Here is a 6,445-nt window from a genome sequence, read left to right as displayed (position 1 = left end):
TACACCATCAGGCACGGCATCAAAGCACAACAAGCATGTAATGAATGAATAAACATTCATTATTGTATTGTATTGTATTGTATTTTGGCTTGATATGTTGCCTGGACTTGACAAGACCAGAGGCCTCCATAACTATGGAATTTTGAGGGATGGTGGAGATGAGCCAGGGTGTTTCTAGGAGTCTGGCTGCATGGCAGTGTGATCAGGAACATCTGGCTCTGCAGACTTGGGCCCAAACCTGGACTTTGCCCTGAGTCATCTGCGTTGCTTTTGGACAAATCATTTCCTCCCTGGAGACCTCCATTTCTTCTTGGTGGGAAAGAGAGTGACTCTCAGGCTCATCTTGATCTAACATCCTGAGTCTAAGCAAGTTAGCTTCGGCAAGCCCTAGCATTACCTCAGGCCCTGCGCAGAGCATCTGGTTAGGTAAAATTTCTGCTCTGACCTTAAAAAGTGACTTAGTAGGATTTTCTTTTCGTCACCTGACACACACCACTTCTGCACTAAGCATGATGAATGTGGCCTCCAAGCCCTTTGCAGCACCCTAAATCAATACGACAGTCATTTTGTGACATCTGTGATCTGCCACGAATTTTACCACTCGGCATAGCATTTTGGTGATAATAACCAGTGTAGCCCATTCCACAGGAAACACCTGCTAAGATGTAGGTCAACCTGCTGCTCCAAATATGAAACACTTCTGTACATGTCCCTGTAGAGACAGAGATAAGAAGCCAGACCCACCAAAGCCTCAAAGCCGGCAGCGTCCTCTCTTTAATTCTCCCTTCCTTCCGTCAGGGTCTGTTGTGCTGTTTCTCCTCAAGAACCCACTTTATACTTTTCTCTCAGGAAAAAAGAGTAAAGGCACCACCATCAGTAGGTCTCCTTCTACCAAACTCTATCACACATAATTCTTAGTCATAGCTGGGCTTTAAAATGTTTTCCTCCCCATTAACAGCAGTCACCAGCCGGCAGAATAGATTTTTCTTGATGGAAAATGTCAGGTAATCGGAAGTTGATCTGAACAGGGTGGGTGGCCTGAGAGCTCCTTCTCACTCTGCCTCCTGTGCCAAACTTGCCACCATCTCTGTGTATAGCTCCAGGTCAGCAATCCTGTTCCAGCACCATTGAGGCCTTGAACTCAACTGTTTTCCTTGCAGATTGTTGGCCTGAGGCTCCAAATGCCTTCCTTAATCTGACTTTACCACTGACCTAGGCCCCTCTCTTTCTATACCTCCCTTTTCAGGAAATCCATAATCTCAGATCTTGGAGTTATTGCAAGAGTTGTTCCTGCTCCTTTCAAAACATGCTTTTGGAGTGTAATTCTTTTAACAAATATTCACTCACCCGTGCCCAGCTCAGTGTCAGGTATTAAAACATGGCAGCAAGAAAACCAGGCTAGAGAAGTGGGAACCGGAAGAGGAGGTTCCTGTCTACCCAGAACCGCTGAATGCGACCTGATTTGGAAATAGTCTTTGCTGATGTCTTCAAGTTAGCATGAAGACTTACTACATTAGGGTGGGCATGAAGTCCAGTAGGACCAGTTCCTTAGAGAAGAAGGAAGTCTGGACACACAGGCACAGAGGCAGAATGGCCCCAAGGCCACGGAAGGGAGAGGGAGAGATGGGAGCCATGAGGCCAGCCAGCAGCCACTGGGAGCTGGCAAGAGGCAAGAGAGCATCCTCCTTAGTGTCTCTGTGGGAATATGGTTCCCTCTGGCCTCCAGAAGTGTGAGAGAATAGATTGCTATTGCTTTAAGTCACCCACTTTGTGATGATTTGTTATAAACATGCCAGGAAATTAATTCTGGTCATCACACCAGGAATTAAATACAGGTGGACCAGACAAAGCCCTGAGAACCTTATTCCAGGGCCCAAGAGGATAGAGGATATGAGGTCAAGGTGCCCCCAGCATTGGGGGCCAGGTCCAAAGCTTTGTTCTTCTGATACCTATGAGTGTCAGGTAGGACAGGGCGCAGGAAAGGGGGTTATGCTGACATTGATGACTACAGCTGATATGATGACGCGAAAGAAAGAAGACAAAGAGGAAAGACACAAAAGAAAGGAGGAGATCATAGAGAATAGGATTCTAGAAAAAACTGACTTTGTTATGTCTTTATATTGATGACCAGAGTCAACACAGAATGAGGAATAAAACTCCCAAATCTGGCTCTGTCGGCTAAAACCATTAATTATGAAAACTGCTCCCTTTTTATGCCCAATAATTTTGGAACAAAGTAACAATTATGTTTATCAGTCAACGTTACATTTAAATTATTATAAATTTTATTTGGTCAAAGCGGTAAACTATATAAACAGCCATTATAAATATGACTTCTACCATATGATCATTAGTTCACAACCTGAAAAACAATCAAAAAGATAAAAATTCTAGACAATGTTGCTTTCTATCACTCAGAACAAACACAGGAAATATGATACTCATGGTTTTTATGGATTTTACCACCCAGACAAAAATTTAATGATAAGGATTAGGAGAAATGAAACAATTGCTGAAAGTCCAGCGTCGAAATTCCCTTTTGTATGTAATATTGCTCACCCAAAGCAAAAGTCTGTGTGTTCAGAAGAGGAGAGCTAAGCTTTCTTTGGCACACTGTGGGCAGTCTGCTGCCTGGATTTCACAAAGACTGCTTGTCGCTAATGTGCGTTTTCCTGTTTGTGTACCAGGCCCACATACAAACTAAAGTCTCTTTTCAATCTCACACCAAGACTTAAGCAACACACCCTGTGTGCGGGAAGGCACGGTGGAGGATAAGGGCTGGAATTCAGCTGCACGCTGGCTCTCTCATTTAGGGACCCTGAGAGCTGTCCCCCAGTTTTCCTCTCCCAGACTGTTTTTGTTTAAATGATCAGGCTGGGCTTAAAGGAAATACAACTTGTTTTTTGTTTGTTTGTTTGTTTTTTGATATTTGGAACTAAAGTAGGAAGTCTCCTTCCTGGTTTACTGGTCTATAACCAGGTTTTTTCCCTAGTCAGAGGTCCTCAGCAGTGTGGGACTCGCGCGTCCCAGGGATGGGGTGTTGGCGCCCTCTGGAGGCAGAAAGAAAAGATGAAGGAAAACAGAAGAGAAGGTTAACCCGCGCTTTACAGGAATTCTGTGGGATTCAGAGGACAGTCCGGTGCTACCCCGGAATGTGGCCAGCAAGGTTTGTGCTTTTTGTCTCAGCCCTAACACACGTACTGCAGTATTTACAAGTCTGGTTTGCTTTGCGTCTACCTTTCATCTACAATGTGCTTTCCAAGATGAGCCCTTTGTGATAAAGCAGCGCCTCTGGGTTTCAGTTAAGAGTCATTTTTGGTGATTAACTCCACACTGTCGCCCAGATGTGTTTCCTGTTCAGCTCCTGCAGGACATGCTCTCAGAGAGCTCCACACTGTGTCCTTTGGACTCGGCCTTCATCTAGCCGTGCACACTCAGTAACTTTGCCCTTTCCTTGTTTTTCTCTCCTGCCGAGTTCCTAATCACTTGTCTTACACTTCTCTGAACTCAGTCCAATTTTCTGCCTAATTCTGATTTCAGGAATAAAGGTTTAGAGAATTATTTTATGTAAGACAAGTAATAAAATCTCCCTAAAATCCCCCTTGCAAAGTAGCCCTGTAGATTCGCAGAGATGACAGCTGTGATGTGCTCAGCCCTGGTCTGTGATAGGACTGTGCTCAATGGTAGTCACTAATGTTGGTGACGTCCTCCTTCCTCTCTGGTTCTTACAAATGTGTCAGGAGATGAAACGGAGGACCAAGCTCGCGTCTGAGCTGCCCTCAGCCACACAGTACTCAGACAGGGTGGTTTACTGTCCAGGAAGGACCTTGTGACGTCTGCACAGACACAGCACATGTCCCTTTAAGTTCAAAGCAGACACAGGGGTCAGAATGTTTCCCACACCTGCCCCCTTTCCGGTCCACCTGTCTCGACCCAGGCTCAGGCCTCTGCTTCTGAGAAAGCTCCGCAGAGCCTGACATTTCCAGGTGAGCTCTGCACCCGCGTGTCACTGTATTAACCTGTGGCTCTCTCCTCACAGGCCCTGGAGGAGGAACCTCCTCTCTATGGATCCAAATGTCCTTTCCCACCATCCCTTCCAACACCCGGAGAACCGCACACGTTACTCATCCCGTGCAATTATTTTGTTAATGTGATTCTGGGTTCTAAAAGAAGAGACTTTCTACGAATAGGATATTATTTTCTTTTAAGTACAGCAGCCTGTCTCCTGGAGGTTCTGACTGGTTGAGTTTGGACACAATGCAAAGCTTATTTTTCTCATGTTGCTAGTTGTACATGTATCTTTGCTCACTAGAGTTATTCCTGGAAAGATTAGAAGAGATCCAACTTTATCAAAAACGTGCAGTGTTCAGTTTTTCTAGACCTGACCTCTTACCTCACAATATGTTTTTATTTACTACAGATCTGACTCATCTTATGGACCACATAGCAAGATTTCACACTGGCAGACCATACAAAGTATCCTTAGGAGATATTTCTGCTATGTATGGGTGATTCTTGAGACAGCCAAGAACAGCAGGACAGCCACTTTCCAGAATACTTCCAGAGTCAAACTGCTTCATCTGCTTCTCATAAAACCCACAAAACCACCCATAAAAACCACTGAGTTTTCTTTTGCCTCAAGTGGTATGATAGCTTACACAGGCATCCCCAAGGATAAAATATAATCGAGGGCAGTGAAAACTTTAACTCACTAATATGTGCATGGATAAGGATGCTGACAATGGACAAGGGACTGAATTCTTTTTTAAAAGGAGCTAGTGTTGTTGTTTAATCATCTCTCTGCTTCTAATGTGTGGATAGCAAAGACCCAAGATCTCGATTCCGCCTCGTAGAATTTTGCTTGTTATTGTAGAATTCCTGTAATGTGATCTCTTCAACACTAAAAATCAGTGATTACATGTATTCAATTCTGTGGAAATGTTCTCTGAGCAAAGCCTTGTTTTCTTTAGTGCTGAATAGCGAGAAAATAAAACTGGCTAAACAGAATCATTTAGATACCATCAATCACAGAGATGAACCAAGGACATCAAATTCTGTTCTAATATATTTAAGTTGAGTTCCAAATAGATTGTTTATGCTGCAGCCACAGACTCCAAAATATGAACTGAGTGTAAAAACATTTTAACTTTCATGTTTTAATGATAAGAATGTTGTTGGCATTAATATTTGAACATTTCAGCCTACCTACTTCTGAAAGCTATGTCATGGCAGGCTTAGAATCCACTGGCAGACTATAAATAAAGTCTTTCTATAAATATACTTTCTGCCAAACTACCAGCAGAATATTTTTCATCTTCTAAACAGATGGCATAAGAGAAAAATCATGCATGTATATGATTAATCAAATGTGCTTTTGCTGATAGAATTTTCATTACCATTACCAGCATGAGTTTTGTGAAATTTCTTCATTTTATATTTTCTTTTAAGCATTAGTTTATTTAAGGAAATGATTAATATAATGAAGGCAGAAAAGTGATAGCACCATATACATTTGCAGTCCAGGGTGCCTGAGATTTTAAGGCTTTTTTCTGCAAAGAAAGAGCCAGACAGATCTTTCCAGGCCTGCGGTTGAACTGTGTTGTTAGGTCCACACCTTCTCTTTATCCTAGCCCTCCTCTCACCTTCCCTCACTATTCACTAGCACTCTTATTCTGCCAAAAGTTAGCCTTTATCAAAGCCCTTAATCTCTTGAGGACAATGACCAGTATTATGTCAGACACTGAAAGCAAAAAAGACCACTTGCTGGAGGAAATGCCAGGATAGACACTTGGGCTGGGTCGAGGCATAGCTCAGGGGTAAAAAGCTTGCTTAGCAAGAAAGAGGCCTCGGGTTCAATCCCCAGCCCCAAATAAGTAAATAAGCAAGCACAATGCCAAGAATGAGCCTCATAAATGAGTGAGAGTGCCTGTGGACTCAGACAATCCAGGTTCAAACCCAGTCGAGAATGCCAGTTTCATACCCTTCTAGCTACCCACTCTCCTAATTCTCCTTTATAAAATACCACAAATTTTCACCTGGGCACACTACCATCAAGAATAAAAGACTGCTGCTTAGCCTCTTCCTCCAGTGGCTAAGCGACTAAGTTGTGGCCTGAGACATGAGGAAAGTGGCTGTTTGGTCCCTCTGCCTTCTGCCTTCTTCTCAACTGCAGTGTGGATGTCACCGCTGGAGACCCAGCAGCTATTTTGCACCTGGAGACAATCACCAGAAGAGAAGCAATGGGCTACGGTGGTGTGGAGAGACACAGAACTGGAGTCCCTCGCGCCACTGGAGAGTTACCCTCTCCTGCCTCCAGCTGAGCTTCTTCAATGCAGAACAGAAATGAAGAGCTTTGGTATTTAGAATCCAGGCTACAGACCCTTAGTAAGTTTATTCTCAACACCTTAGTTTCTCAACCCATAAAATGAGGAAAATACTACGTAAC

At 43.6% G+C, this 6,445-nt stretch overlaps 1 long non-coding RNA gene across 1 annotated transcript; it reads left to right on the top strand.

Moving 5' to 3' along the window:
* Window positions 1–2,885: 2,885 nt before the first annotated feature.
* LOC134473146 (uncharacterized) lies at window positions 2,886–5,280 on the top strand. The gene is made up of 2 exons (XR_010043239.1): window positions 2,886–3,166; window positions 4,421–5,280. It is a non-coding gene; the product is annotated as an uncharacterized LOC134473146 (long non-coding RNA).
* The last annotated feature ends 1,165 nt before the right edge of the window (window positions 5,281–6,445 follow it).

This window comes from Cavia porcellus, unplaced genomic scaffold, assembly GCF_034190915.1.
Source record: "Cavia porcellus strain 051 isolate PalLab524CR breed Dunkin Hartley unplaced genomic scaffold, mCavPor4.1 scaffold_26, whole genome shotgun sequence".
Lineage (NCBI taxonomy): Eukaryota > Metazoa > Chordata > Mammalia > Rodentia > Caviidae > Cavia > Cavia porcellus.
The sequence above is the reverse complement of the archived record's forward strand: the minus strand, read 5'-3'. Positions and strand labels throughout refer to the sequence as shown.